At 34.4% G+C, this 16,446-nt stretch overlaps 1 protein-coding gene across 14 annotated transcripts in view; it reads left to right on the forward strand.

Moving 5' to 3' along the window:
- Positions 1-1,313: 1,313 nt before the first annotated feature.
- The window catches only part of TANK (TRAF family member associated NFKB activator), an 86,575-nt gene continuing 71,442 nt past the window's right edge, over positions 1,314-16,446 (forward strand). For 7 of the 14 annotated variants that reach the window (XR_011428509.1, XR_011428503.1, XR_011428505.1 and 4 more), the window contains exon 1: positions 1,322-1,581. The gene's annotated coding sequence lies outside the window, so the exon portion shown is untranslated. Of the gene's footprint in view, positions 1,582-16,446 lie in introns of all 14 variants that reach the window. The other 7 variants (XM_070241876.1, XM_070241881.1, XM_070241878.1 and 4 more) reach the window with 6 other exon arrangements.

Genomic DNA, 16,446 nt, shown 5'->3' on the forward strand with positions numbered 1-16,446 from the left:
AAGTGCTTGAGAAGAAAGTTTTCCTTCCACCAGTGGCTATCTCAGTTCTTTGTTTTGTTTTGCTTTATTTGCAGTATTAGACGGGTTTTATTTTTCCATTGCACACAAGAAAGTTTAATGTTTGATGCCAGTAAAATAATTATAAAACACACGATGCCAAAGGAAATTAATACTTCATTATGTGTTAGATGAGTATATGAAATGTTTTTAATATAATCTTATTCATCATATTAGATACTTTCAAAATTATTTCCTTTTTATAGAATAATTTCATCATGAGTAGAATATCTTAGGCTTGTTTAACAACTAATTTAGGAGAAGGCAGTGTTTTAAAGTGGAAAAGAAACTAGACTGAGAATCAGAATTTCTTAGTTCTAGGCCTTTTGCTAACTTTGGCCTTGGAGTAAGATCTCGGAATCCTCATCTGCAAAATGAAAGAATTGAACAAGGAGACTCTCAATCTATTTTTCTTGTTACAGTCTTTTTCCTGTTCAATAACTTATACGCTAAGAATATGGTATGGTAAAAAGAGAAATGCCCTCAGATTCAAAAGACTAGGATTTTCCTCTGAGTGCTACCTCTGACTTTCTTTGTGACTTTGAGCATTTACCCTCTCCTGTTTCCTCATCTGTAATAAATAGGAAATGGAACAGATGGTGTCTAAGGACATTTCCAGCTCTAAAATTTTATAACAAAGAAAAATGTCTGTGGTGCATATGCTGCCTTCCATTTGCATGCAAAATTTGATGTTTTGCTCCGAGTAGCCTGAGAAGAATACATGCATTTGTAAAGCATCTCCTCAGAGTGCTGGAGCATACACTCATCCACGTGAACAGAGACCCTTAGTTCCCAAGGAGAAAAGCTGTCTTAAGAGCCTTCTTTGCTTCACCTCTCTTCTAAGTACCTGAGGTCAGGCTCTGGAATCCAGTATAAATTTTATTGCTAGGCTTCATCCAAGTGACCTCTGTAGCCTGTGAAGCAAAGACAACTATACTCCAGTCTAGTTTTTCCAGCTGTTTATAAATATACTGCTTACGTCAAAAAGTGACTTCTTAAAAGCTAAAAAAAGCCAATTATCAAACTTACTTCTAAATTTTCTTACATGAAAATGTGCTTAATCCAAAATACTTTTGTGTTGACAATTTCTGGATTTTTGTTAGAATGCCCTAACTATTCAAGTAAAGTATCTTTGCTTCAAAAGGAAGTCAGGGTTACAGTCACGGGTGGTTTACAGAACATTTTCTGGTAGTCTTTGCTTCATTTCAATATCTTGCCATGATTGGCTGTTGATAGCTACAAATAAGGAAGTCTTCAAGTCAGGGGATTTCTCAGTGGAAGTTCCCAGTTCAACACAAGGGAGAGCTCACGATTTGGGCGGCATTGCTAGAGCCTCTAGATAAAGCTTCCAGACTCTGTAACTACCTGTATCTTTAAAGAGCAATAGACTGTGAAGGAAGACTTGTCACTTGGAGAAGAAGTAACCAAAACTTTGGTAATTCCTACCAATTCTCAACCTACCAAGGTGGCCTGGATGTCTTAAACTGAAGTGTGGCAGATTCGTTCTACTCTTGCTTCTGCTAAGTGAGTAATTTATGACATTATTCAATAATGCCTTTGTATTCACTGTCATAGTTGGAAATTTGGTCTCTAAAAAATGGAGCCCCTAGCTAAGACTAAAGGAAAATTTTAAACATTGTGGTCTTTTTACCTTCTTCCCAACTTTTAAGGTAGAATTTATGTCTCTACTTGAAATGATCTTAAGTTTGTATTTGGAATATAAGCCTTCTCCAATAAGTGGTTTTCATAACATAATGTAAGACTTAAAGGATATGTATTTGGCATAAGTAAAGCTGTGTATAGCTTATTAGGTTGAAAAGTAAACTTACACTATATATATTCGTAGTTTTTGGTTAAATTTTTAAAGATCAATTCCAGCATGTTCCAGCGTGTCCATTCAAACATTAACTGGAGTTAGTATTTTTCCATATCCTAAGAAACAGAGGTTAATGAATATTTCTTTACAGCAAAGTATTAATCTTATAGACAACTTTGCATTCCCTATCTTGGAACATTTAAATTTACACAGAGTAATCCAGTCTTATTCTATTACCAATTAGCCTTTATTTTCACTATCAAAAATAAATATTAAAGATTATGTACTATTTTCTTAAGAATAATCTTAGGAAAAGTTGATAGTTCAGAAAGATTAAACATCAATCATCATTATCAGTATTATTATATTAATAGCTGCTATTTATTGAACGTCTGTTGGAGGAAAACAATCACAGGAACTTCCAGCTAGTAAGTGGCAGAGCCAGGACTTATAATTTTATACCACTTCTTTTTCCATGTCTCTCTGTTAACACTGCCTTGTCTTCTTATAATATTGAACCTATATTTTAAGAAGTCTTATCCAAGCTGCAAAATGATGGAGGAAAGAGGAAGATGACTTGGCGCGGGGCACAGAACAGCCAATCATTCATAGACACTTCTAAGTCATTCCTGGGTCTCCCTTTTCCTCTCTGCCACCCCATCTCCTCATTCCATCCAGAGTGTACTTCCGCCTGTGCACAGGTGCGCATATTAGTCTGCCTCCGTCCAGGGAGGACATGGGGCTGTATACCAGGTCCAACCTGACGGAGGTTCCTGCTAGCAGCCAACTAGGGTCCTAAAGCAACATCCAGTTATTTCTCTTAAACACTTGTAACAATAAAAGAGATAGCCAGCTGGAAGATTTAAAATAAATCTGTTAAATTCCTCCAAAAGAAGTTCTGGTTGAAATTTCATGAAGCTCATGCACTAATTTGAGGAAAATGATCATTCCTACATTAGAGAACCTTCCTGTCTGCAATCATTCTTTCCCTCCAGGTATTAAGGCCTCAGGAACCATAGAGGTTCTTTATTTATTGTAAAACATATTCCAATGTATTTTGTTTTATCTACTTCATGTGTGCGGTAGGGATGCCATCTTGATAGAGGCATTCTTTCCACTATGTTTTCTGACTAATTACTGCTGGCATTTGGGAAAATACTTGATTTCATAATTTTATCTTGCATCCAGCCATTGTATAGATCCTTTATTTGTTCTGAGTTATTTTAGGTAATTCACATGTGATGCCTGTATAAATATATTTTTGTCTCCTCTTTTTTTCTTCTCACCACATTGGCCAGAACTTCTAGAACAGTGTTTAGTAAGAGAAGAGATAGCAGCCAACCTTGTCTTCTTCTGATCTCACTGGGAATTTCCCTAGTGGTTAACATTAAGAACAACGTCGGCTGTTGGTTTGAGATAAATATGTTTATCACAAAAACCAAATAACTACCAAATATACTTCTAATCCTCGTTTACAAAAGATGTGTCAAGACTTCATGTTAAACTGTATTCAATGTCTTTTTGGTATAATTCGAGGCAACTGTATGGTTTTTCTACTTTAAACTATAGAGTGTTCTGCTGTTACACAATACAGTAATTGCATTTAAAAAAAATTGTTTGTTATCAAAAATCATGCCTCAGTAATAAAGGTAGATTTATAGTTATAGAGTATATTTTTTTATTGCTCTGGTTAAAATAATAAATTAGTTGATTAAAACAAAACAAAACAAACCTACACATTTCCTCATTTTCTCTTCAATCCACATGCTTAGACGCCTCTCCGCTGTTATTTTGGCTTCACAATTCAGTTCAGAACTCAAATTAACAGAAAAGAATGAAAACAATGTGGCATAGCCAAGGAGCCCTATCCAGACAGAGCAACCAGATACTCAGACAAAGCAGCTGTTCCTACGCTTTGTGCGAAAGGCTTCTCCCTATTGTGACAGTGCTACTTGCAGACTACAATTCAGTTACAACCAACAGTGCTATGCAAAACGTGTGTTCAAATTGATTAATGTTACACCAATTTATATCAGAAAGTGTGTACTGAAAAAGAAATGTCTATAATTTATTGAGCATTTTTGCTTTCATATTCATAAGTGAAATTAACCTGTATTTTTTATTTTCTGATAAAAATATCAAAATTTTCCATGTTTTAAAAAAAGCTTCATGAGAGTTATTTGCTCCTTGAAATGTTTAAAGAGCAAACACTGTTTGTTCTTGGCATCCGCTTTTGGAAGTAATTCTTTAAAAGCTTTCCAATGTTTTTTATTGTTATTGATCTATTCAGGTTTTATGCTATTTTTGCACACAGTTTAGGTTGTTTTGTTTATAAATGATCCTTTTTATCAAACTTCTCAAACAAATTGGCATGCATGGTATTTTTGTACTTTTTTGAATCATCTCCACCATGTGGATAACTCTTTTTCATTACTAATTTTTTCCATTTATGTTTTTTCTCTCTTTATTTTCCTGATTGGACTTGTCAAGGGGTTAATCTCTTGGATGTCTCACTTACATGGTTAGCTCTTTCTTAAATAATTAGTTTTGCTTTCAACATTATTAATATTTTCTTAATGTCTCTTTTTAGACTATTTTACTTTTCCTCTTCTCGATTTTTGAGTTGAATACTTAGTTCATTTATTTTTGTTCTTTCTTGTTTTGTAATGAAAGTATTTAAGGCTAAGAATTTTCTGAGTACCGTTTTAACTACACCTTACGACCTTTGCTATGTCATTTTCGCATTATCACTATTTTATGGTTTTTAACTGCAGTTTTATTTCCTCTTTGATCCAAGAGTTATTTAGGACGATAAAGCTTTTCTTAGTTAATAGATTTTATTCTTTTAGAACAGATTTAGGTTTAGAGAAAAATTGAGCCAACACTACAAGGACTGCTCATATACCACCCCGCCTCCCCGCCACACATAGTTTTGCCCGTTATTAGCATCTTACATTAGTACGGGGTTTAATATTGATTAAACTAAGGAATTAATATTGATACATGTTTATTAGCTCAGTCCATGTGTATTCAGATTTTGTAATTTTTTTCCTTTTAAAAAGATCGAGGTAAAATTCACATAACATAAAATGAAATGTTATAAAGTGAACAACTCAGTGGCATTTAGTATGTTCACAATGTTGTGCAACCACCACCTCTATCCAGTTCCAAAACATTTTTATCACCCTAAAAGAAAACTCTGTCACCATGAAGCACTTCCTACTCCTTTCAACCCCTGGCAACCACCAATCTGTGTTCTGTCTCTCTGGATGTACCTATTCTGGACATTTCCTATAAGTGAAATCATATAATGTGTGACTTTTTCTGTTGCCTTCTTTCACTTAGCATAATGTTTTTGAGATTCATCTATGTTGCAGCATGTATCAGTACTTCATTCTTTTTATGGCTGAATAATATTCTATTGTATGTATATGCCACAATTTGTTTACCCATTTATCTATTGATGGATAAGATAATTGGGCTGTTTTCACCTTTCGGTTACTGTAAATAGTGCTGCTATGACCATGAACTTACATTTGTTTGAATGCCTGGTTTCATTCTTTTGGGTACATACCTAGCAGTGGAATTGTGGAGTCATATGGCAATTTTGTTTAAAGTTTTAAGGAACCGCCAAATAGTTTTCCACAGTGGCTTGACCATTTTGCATTCCCACCAGCTGTGTATGAGAGTTCCCATTTCTCCACATTCTCACGAACGTTTGTTATTTTCCATTTTTTTGTTTGTTTTTTGTTACAGGCATCTGTCCTAGTGGGTGTGAATGGTACCTCATTGTGGTTTTGATTTGCTTTTCCATGATGACTAATGATGTCAAACATCTTTTCATGTGCTTGTTGGTCATTTGTATATTCTCCTTGGAGAAATGTCTTCGAGTCCTTTACCCATTTTTCAATCGGGTCATTTGTTGTTGAGCTATAAGAGTTTATATGTTCTGGATATTAGACTTTTATCAAATACATGATTTGCAAATATATTCTCCCATTCTGTAGATTGTCTTCTGATAATGTCTTTAAAAGCACAAAAGTTTTTTTTAGTTTTTGTAAAGTCCAATGTACTTTTTCTTTTCTTATTCACGATTTTCATATCATATCTAAGAATCCATTGCCAAATTCAAGATTATGATGATTTACCTCTATGTTTTATCTTAGAGTTTTATGGTCTTAGTCTTATATTTAGGTTATTGATCCATTTTGAGTTGATTTTGATATATAGTGTGAGGTAGGGGTCCAATTTCATTCGTTTGATTGTGGCTATAAGTAATCCCAACATCATTTGTTGAAGAGACTATTCTTTCTCCATTGAATGTTCTTGGTACCCTTGTCAAAAAATCAATTGGTGATAGATGCAAGGATTTATTTCTGGACTCTCAATTCTATTCTTTTTTTCCTTTTTTCTTTTTTTTAAGATTGGCACCTGAGCTAACATATGTTGCCAATCCTTTTTTTCCCCCATTCTCCTTCTCCCCAAAGTCCCCTGGTACATAGTTGTAGGTCCTTCTACTTGTACTATATGGGACACCGCCTCAGCATAGCCTGATGAGCAGTGCCATGTCTCCGCCCAGGATCTGAACCAGCGAAACCCTGGGCCACTGAAGCAGAGCACACAAACTTAACCACTTGGCCATGGGGCCGGCCCCTCTCAATTCTGTTCTTGCTGTCTCTATGTCTATCCTCATGCTAGTAGCACACTGTTTTGATTACTGCAGCTTTGTAGTAAGTTTTGAAACTGAGAAGTGTGAGTCCTCCAACTCTGTTTTTCTTTTTCAGTATTCTTTTGGCTCCTCAGGGCCCCTTGCAATTCTTTGTAAACTTGAGGATCAGCTTTTCCATTTCTGAAAAAAAAAGTGGGGGGGCCATTGGAATTTTGATACAGGTTGCATTAAATCTGTAGATCATTTGGGGGAGTACTGCCATCTTAACAATATTAATTCTTCCAATCCGTGAACACAGAATGTCTTTCCATTTATTTAGGTCTTCTTTAATTTCTTTCAGCAATCTTTTGTAGTTTTCAGTGTACAAGTCTTTTGCCTCTTTGGTTAAATTTATTTCTAGATATTTTATTCTTTTGAATGCTATTGTAAATGGAATTGTTTTCTTAATTTTCTTTTTAGATTGTTCATTGATGATATATAGAAGTGCAACTGATTTTTGAATGTTGATATATCCTGAAACTTTGCTAAATTCATTTATTACCTCTAGTAGCTTTCTTGTGGATTCTTTGGGATTTTCTATATATGGGATAACGTCATCTGAAAATAGAGATATTTTTACTTCTTCCTTTCTAATTTGGATGCCTTTTATTTCTTTTTCTTGTTTAATTGCTCTGACTAGAACTTCCAGGATAATGTTGAATAACAGTGGTGAAAAAAAAGCATCCTTGTCTTGTTCCTGACCTTGGGGGGAAGTCTTTCAGTCTTTCACCATTCAGTATGACATTAGCTGCGGGTTTTTCGTAAATTCTCTTTATCATGTCGAGGAAATTCCCTTCTATTCCTAATTTCCTGAGTGTTTTCTTATCAGGAAAAGGCATTGGATTTTGTCAAATGCCTTTTCTGCATCAATGGAGATGATCACATGGGGTGTTTCCCTTTATTGTGTAATGTGGTATATTGCATTGAATGATTTTCTTATGTTTAACTACCTTTGTATTCCAGGAATAAATCACACTTTGTCATGATGTATAATCCACTTAATATGCTGTCAGATACAGTTTGCTAGTATTTTATGGAGAACTTTTCCATCTTTATCCATAAGGAATATTCGTTATTAGTTTTCTCTTCTTATGGTGTCTATGTCTGGCTTTGGTATTACAGTAATGCTGGCCTCACAGAATGAGTTAGGAACTATTTCCTCCTCTTCTTCTTCTTCATTTTTTTTTTTTTTTGAGAGTTTGAAAAGGATTGGTGTTAATTCTTCTTTAGGTGTGTGGTATAATTCACCTGTGAAGCCATCTGGGCCTGAACATTTCTTTATTGGGTGGTATTTTATTACTGATCCAATCTATTTGTTATAGGTCTGTTCAGATTTTCTATTTCTTCTAGATTCAGTTTTGGCAGTTTGTGTGTTTCTAAGAATTTGTACATTTCATCTAGATTATCTAATTTGTTGGCATACAATTGTTCATAGTATTCTCTTATAATCCTTGCTATTTCTACTTGGTTGGTGGTAAAGTCTCCACTTTCATTTCTGATTTTAGTTATTTGTTATTCGCTCCCTTTTTCTTATAAGTTTAGCTAAAGTTTTGTCAATTATCTTGATCTTTTCACAGAACCAATTTTGACTTCCTTGATTCTATTCTTTTTCTATTCTCTATTTCATTTATCTCTGCTCTAATCTTTATTGTTTCCTTCCTTCTACTAGCTTTGAGTTTAGTTTGCTCTTCTTTTTCTAGTTCCTTGAAGTGTAAAGTTAGGTTATTGATTTCAGATCTTCCTTCTTTTTTAATGTAGACTTTACTACTATTAATTTTCCTCTGAGCACTGCTTTTGCTGAACCATTGTGATGCAATTTTGTCTTCATTCATCTCTAAGTAAATCTAATTTCCCCTGTGATTTCATCTTTGACTCATTGGCTGTTTAAGAATGTGTCATTGAATTTGCACATATTTGTGAATTTTCCAGTTTCCCTTCTGTGATTTATGTCTAGTTCAGTCCATTTTGGTTGGAGAAGATACTTCATATGATTTCAGTCTTTTTTAATATGCTGAGATGTTTTTGTGGCCTAACATTTGATCTGTCCTGGAGAAGGATCCATCCCCATGTGAGAAGAGTATATATTCTGCTGTTGTTGGGTAGAGTGTTCTATATATGTCTGTTAGGTCTAGTTGGTTTATACTGTGTTTCAAGTCCTCTATTTCTTTTTTGATCTTCTCTTTTTCTATCCATTATTAAAAGTGGTATAGTGAAGTCTCCAACTGTTATTGTAGTCCTGTCTATTTCTCCCTTCAATTCTATCAATATTTGCTTCATATATTTTGGGGCTCTATTGTTTGGTGTGTATATGTGCATAATTGTTATATCTTCTTAAAGAATGATCCTTTTGTCAATATAGAAGATCCTTCTTTGTCTCTTGTAACAGTTTTTGAATTAAAAGCTATTTTGTCTGATATTATTATAGCTGCCTCATCTCTCTTTTGGTTACTATTTGCATGGAAAATCTTTTTCTATCTTTTTACTTTCAATTTATTTGTGTCTTTGGATCTAAAGTAAGTTGCTTGTAGATAGTATATAGTTTGACCATGTTGTACTATCCAGTCTGCCAAGCCCTGCCTTTTGATTGGAAAGGTTAATCCATTTATATTTAAAGTAATTACTGATAAGGAAGGTCTTACTTCTGACATGTTTCTATTTGATTTCTGTATGCCCTCTACCATTTTTCTGTTCCTCATTTCCCCCATTACTGCCTTCTTTTGTGTTTAATTGATTCTTTGCTGTGTACCATTTTATTTCCTTCTCATTTTCTTTTTTGTGTCATTTTTTAGATATTGTCTTAGTGGTTACCATGGGGATTAAAATTAGCAACTTAAATTTATAACAATCTAATTGAATTAATACCAACTTAGCTTCAATAATATACAAAAACTTTACTCCTATACAGTTTAGTTCCCTCCCTTATGTTGTTGTAATCACAAATTTCATCTTTATATATTGTGTGCCCATTAACATAGATTTATAATTATTTTTAAGTGTTTTTCTTTTAAAACATGTAGGAAATAAAAAGAGAAGTTATAAATTAAAAATACAATCATGCTGGGTTTTATACTTATATAAGTAGTTGCCTTTACCAAAGTTTATTTATTTGTATGGCTTTGAATTATTGTCAAATGGCCCTTTATTTGAGCCTGAAGACTCCCTTTATCATTTCTTATAGAGTAAGTCTACTAGCAATGAACTCCTTCAGCTTTTTTTTTTAAATCTCAGAATGTCTTAATTTCTCCTTCATTTTTTAAGAATAGTTTTGCCAGATAAAAAATTCTTGGTTGACACCTTTTTAAAAGCACTTTAAATATGTCATCCCACTGTCTTCTGACTTTCATGATTTCAAAGTGAAATTAGCTGTTAATCTTACTGTGGATCCATTGTACACAATGAGTCACTACTCTCTTATACTTTCAAGATTCTCTCATCTTTGGCTCTCAGTGGTTTGATTATAATGTGCCTCAGTGTGGATCTCTTTGAGTTTATCCTAGTGGAGTTCATTGAGCTTCTTGAATGTTCAGATTCTGTCTTTTATCAAATTGGGAAGCTTTCAGCCATTATTTCTTCAAATATTTTTTCTGCTCCTTTTCTCTCACTTCTTGAGAACTTCCATAATGCATATACATATTGATTTTTTGGATAGTGTCCTGCAGGTCTATTAGGCTCTATTCACTTTTCTTTATTCTTTCTCCTCCTACAACTGGATAACTTCAATTGTCTTCTCATCACATTCACTGACTCTTTCTTCTGCCTGCTCAAATCTGCTGCCAAACCCCTCTAATGAATTTTTTGTTTTACTTACTGTACTGCTCAGTTCCAGAACTTCTATTTGATTCCTTTCTATAATTTCTAACTCTGTATTGATATTACCATTTTGTCCATACATCATTTTTCTGATTTCCTTGGTTCTTTGTCCAAGCTTTCCTTTAGCTCTTTGGGAGTATTTAAGACAATTAATTTAAAATCTTCTATTAAATCCAATGTCTACATTTTCTCAGGGTGAACTTTTAAAAATATTTTAAATGATAATTATGGCTACTTATTTAAATTAAATATCAACTACATGTAGAACTACCTACTTAAGCTACAGAAACTATCCATATTAACTAATATTTATTGAGTCCCTCCTATAGACCAGACCCTGTTCATATATTATCTCATTGTACACATATATATATACACACAATCTTTTAGGCAAATATCATTATAATCTGCATTTGACAGATGGAGAAACAGAGGCGCATGGTTAGTAAAGTCATATGGTTAGTAAATGGCAATACTAACATATGAATGAGGCAATTTTAACTCAGATTTCTCACTTATAACCAGCATGCGTTAGCCTCTCTCAGCTTGGGTTTGCCTTTGTGGGGGCAATGACCACTTAGGCATCAGACTGATGGTTGCAAGTTTCTTTAAGATCAGTTGTAATAGCCATCCTAACTTCAAAAATATCCAAATATGTATCTTGGAATTTCAAGTGTGATGTATGACAAAGGGGAAAGGACAGGGTGAAATGGGAGCCCATAGCTGAGCCCACAGTTCTAACGTGGAAGGAGAGTCAAGTGAGGCCCTGCTTAGAATCAGACCATTCCACTAAGACCTCAAAAGACCAGGTGAAATGTGAGGGAAACACGTTCTAGGATGAGGAAACCACATCAGCAAACACCAGAAAAGGACAGAACAGGGAGCATTTGAGTTATTGAAAAAAGCCCAAAATCACCAGGAGGAAGAGGCAGGATATGAGTCTAGAGAAGTAGGAAGAAGCCTTATATCATGCTTAGAATTTAGATTTTATCCTGAGGGTAATAGGAAGCCAATGAGTGATTTTAGGTGACACAGGAACATAATAACATCTAGAATTTGACAAGAGAGAAAGCGAGGAGAACAGTTAGGAAGATAGTATGGTAAATACAAATTGATGGTGGCTTGAACAAGGGGTGGCAATAGAGACAGAAAGTGGCAATGAGGACAGAGTGCAGCAATGGGAACAGTGAGTATATGCAGGCAAGAAATGTTGCAAAGGAGTACTCACAGGCATTACCTTATTTAGTGATTGATTAAATGTTGGGAAATAAGAGTTTTATGTCTTTGTTATATGGGCAATGTTTTCTTACTTCCTCTATTAACAAAGAAATAAACAAACAATTTTTAATTCTACTTATAGTTATTTACCTTTACATATTAAAAAAACTACAATAATATGTGTTAAATTATCATAGAATAAGATCTTATTATTTCTGCATATAGAAGACAAGAAAATGAGTAAATTAAAACTTTTTACTTCCTGCTACCTCTCATCCACCCACATGAGGTTTTGTTGCTATAATCAGGAAGTTCAGAAAGTATTATTATTTAATTATTTCTTTAGACTTGTATCTTATGTCTTAAAAATTACTTTTAATATTCTCATTACATTTGCAACAAGTTTTTACTTAGTCCAATATTTAAATTATTTCAAATATTTACAAATATTTCTTTTATATCATAATTTCATCTTTCTTGGGTTTTTTTATTTTAATTCCATTTTGGACTAACTGAAGTGTATCTTCAACTATTTCAGGAAATGGGTGGTATATTTCTGAACATTGAGATATCTAAGAATGTCTTTATTTTCCTTTCCTATGTGAATGATAACTTGAGTGGGTGTAGACTTTATAAATCAAACCCTTCCCAGGCAATTTAATTCTATTTAGCTTCTGAAGTTTAATATTGAAGATAAGTTTATTTTTCTTTCTTTTCCTTCCTTTGCAAGTTTATTTATTTATTTATTTATTTGGCCTGGATTCTTGTTGAATTCTTCCCATAGATAAAGGAAGCCTTCCCTCACCCTCTCAAACCTAGACTAAGGCCTCTTCAATGTGTTTTTAGAGTACCTTATACTTATCGTTATTGTAATATTGTAATACCACAGTGTGTAGTAATTGCCCACTTCTTGTATGTTTAGTCACCCACAATACACACTAAGTTCTTTTAAGTTAGGACTGTTTCTTGGTCATCTTTGTATCCTTAACTTTTAGCGCATAGCAAACACTCACGAAATATTTGCTTAATAAATTGATAAATCATTTAATATTGAAATTTTTATCAGAATAGGTCAAAGTGTATGGTCTCCTTTAATTCACTAATATGTTTCAAAATTTATTGAGTCCTTGTTATCTCTAATTGCTTTGGATCAAAGTATTACTTCAGACATCTTCTGATATATCTTTGGTTGCTACTTCTGTTTTCTTTACTCTGATCTCTTCTTCAGGAAAAAGTTGGAGCACTATCTTTTCCACTGTTTCGTGTAGCGGTTTTCATCTATTTGTCCTTTCCGTTCACATTCTGAAAGAGTTTTCAAGCCTTTACTTTAATCATTGATTTAATATTCTGCAGTATTGATTATATCCTTGATTATGTCCAAATAATATTTGAATTTTGCCATTGTATGTTCTATGTCTTTACAGCTTTAACCTATCCAACTTTGTTTTCATTTCTCCCTGCCTCTTAACTAGGTCCCTCCTTATTTTAGTCCAATCTCTTGACTTATATTTTATCTCTTGTTTCATAGAAAATACAAAGCCGATTCTTTCCATTTACTTACACTTCTGGGAAACCATTTTCCAAAGTGTTCACTTTCCCTGCATTTTGAGGACTCTGTCCTTCTTCTTTTATGCAGTATAATCTTTTCAAAGGGATGCTTTGTCTTGTATTTACTCACTCCAAGCCTTGAGCAGCCCTTACTAACCAGACATATGGATTTTTCTTGGTTCTTCTCATTATCTGCCTGATTTATATTAGTTCCTCAGCACAGATCTTAAGCTGAGAGACAAGTAGACATGCACAGTTTACAGCTAAATTTTTGGCCTAAAGCTGACATTTATCAATTTTGTCACTATGGGTATTGGCCCAAGGTGAGATCCCTCATCCTTATTGCCTAGTTATTTTACTAAAAAGAGGAGAATTCCTGGTTAATCAGAAACAATCATTGGTCTTTTCCTTGATAGGAACTATATCTGCAAAATTAAACTTCCAGAGTCAAACACATAGCCCTGTCTGCCCAGCCCCTTTCATTATTGGCTTCACATATCCTTAAATACAAAGCATCACTTCTATCCATTTCCATTGGGATCATGTTGGTATACTCCAAATCATAGTTCCAAAATGAATAATAGAAGCACTAATGAGGGCTTTGGGGCAAGGAGGTATAAAATACTACTTGTAGGTAACACATAGTAGTGAGGTTAATTCACTACTAGGTGCCATGAGGCAGAGACCTTTCTTACTATCCTTCAGGCCAGCAGATCTACTTACCTTCAAACAACAAAGTTCATGTCCACTTCAGGCCCACAGTTCTTGCAAATGGTGGAAAATCCTGTCAAATTTTGTCACTAGGATGCTTTTCAGCAGCTACTCTTTTGATGCCTTTTTTGACTTAGAAAAAGACACCCCTCTGGGGAAGTCTCAGGCCAAAGGCAGCAAAGCTTGACAAGTGAGCACCTCTGTCAGCTGCGTGCCCTGTTGAGGGAGCAGTATACTCAGTCATATTTGCTGGGCCTGGTTATCAATCCTGCCTTTTGATGCTATTATGAGTTCTCATATTTTTCATTAGGCATTTAGTTTGAGAGTCTGGAGACACAAACAGCTAGTCCAGATGTCATCCTAAATCAGAAGTCAACCAGATTCTATTAATAGCCACAATTCACATCAAAGATTTAACTGAGATCATTGATGCATACCTGACATTCCAAGTTGTAGTAAGTGTTTATACTGGCAGCTTTCCTTGTCCCTAGATTTATATTCAGAACTCTCAATAAAAATATTAAGCAGTTTTGAAAATAGGTCCTAAAATATTTTTAATAAGGTTACAGTTCTCATTTTCATTCCACCCTACCCCATAGTACTGCTTGCTAAACTGAGGTATATAATAATATAAGTAAAGGAAAATTGGAGTGAAATTATGTCATTCTTTTAAAAGATTATTCCTCAAATAAACCTCTCAACTCAATTCCTAACCTTAACAAAATATACTTCATGTCAATTCTAAAATATTCATCATCATTATAGAAAAAGGAAAATGTCTGACACTGTTTTAGTACAAAACTCATCCATCTACTCCAGCATTCACGTATGTTTCACACATTGGAGAAGTACGCAGCCATTTCTCTTCATAACTACAACATCATAGGAGTGGAAATAGAAAAATATATATTTAAAAAAGTGTATGTTTAATTTTTTCTTCCTTATTCACAGTTTTTAGCACTCCCACATTTCAAAATGCTTATGCACTCAGTTTTAGATTCTGAGTGTACTATTAAATTCTACTATTTTAATTAGAAATCGTTGAAGCAGCTCCTTCAATTTGTTTAAAAGAAGTGCTGGATAAGTTGGACTTCATTAAAATTAAAAATTTCTGCTCTGCAAAGGACACTGTCAAGAGAATAAAAAGACAAGCCACAACTTGGAGAAAATATTTGCAAAAGATACATCTGATAAGGGGTGTTATCCAAAATACACAAAGAACTCTTAAAATTCAACAATAAAAAAACCCCAATTTTAAAATGGGCCAAAGACCTTAACAGATACCTCACCAAAGAGTATATACAGATGGCAAACAACCAAATGAAAAGATGCTCCACATCATATGTCATCAGGGAAACGAAAATTAAAACACACTGAGATACCACTATTCAGCTATTAGAATGGCCAAAATCTGGAACACTGACAACACCAAATGCTGGGCAGGATGTAGAGCAATAAGAATTCTCATTCATTGCTAGTGGGGATGCAAAATGGTATAGCCACTTTGGAAGACATTTTCCTGGTTTCTTATAAAACTAAACATATTCTTACCATATGATCCAGCAATTGCGCTCCTTGGTATTTACCCAAAGGAGTTGAAAACTTATGTCCACACAAAACCTGAACACTAATGTTTATAGCAGCTTTACTCATAATTGCCAAAACTTGGAAGCAACCAAGATATCCTTCAGCAGGTGAATGGATAAATAAACTGTGGTACATTCAGACAATGGAATATTATTCAGTACTAAGAAATGAGCTATCAAGCCATGAAAAGACATGAAGGAAATTCAAATGCATGTTACTAGGTGAAAGAAGCCAATCTGAAGAGCATACATACTGTATGATTCCAACTATATGACATTTTGGAAAAGGCAGAACTATGGAGACAGCAAAGACATCAGTAGTTACCAGGGACGGGGGAAAGGGAGGGATGAAGAAGTGGAGTACAGAGTAGTTTTGGGGTAGTGAAACTAGTATAGTATGATACTATAATGGTGAATAAATACCATTATACATCTGTCCAAACTCTTGGTGTTGTACATAACATAAACTATGGACTTTGGATGATAATGATGTGTCAATGTAGGTTCATCCACTGTAACAAATGTACCACTCTGGTGGGAGATGTTGATAATGGAAGAGGCTTATGCACGTGTTGAGGGAGGGAGCATATGGGAAATCTCGATTACTTATTACAAGAAAACTGTTCAGCTGATCATAATGCTATAACAAGAAGTTTCTGTTTGTTAAAAAGAAGTTTTTTAAACCATATTTTGGCTTTGAGTTTTAAAAGTAAGCCCAATATTCGAAAATGCACTGCAACTTGGCAGGTTTTTAAATCCTTGCACTTATCAGCCTAAAGAAAGAAGTGCAAACATCGTGGTTCAGAAGTGCAGGGAGAAATTGGGGCAGCCAGAACCTGATCTTCCAGCTCCAGCAGAAGGAGTAAGATGCTGTATTCCCCTGGGGAGACAGCAGCTTCTAAGTCATATGGGACCATATGACCAGAAAAAAATGAAGCTCAAGAATTCCAGAGCCAGGCTTGAACCTTTCAGGATGAAGAAAGAATCACGAG

The sequence above is a fragment of the Equus caballus genome, chromosome 18 (genome assembly GCF_041296265.1).
Source record: "Equus caballus isolate H_3958 breed thoroughbred chromosome 18, TB-T2T, whole genome shotgun sequence".
NCBI lineage: Eukaryota > Metazoa > Chordata > Mammalia > Perissodactyla > Equidae > Equus > Equus caballus.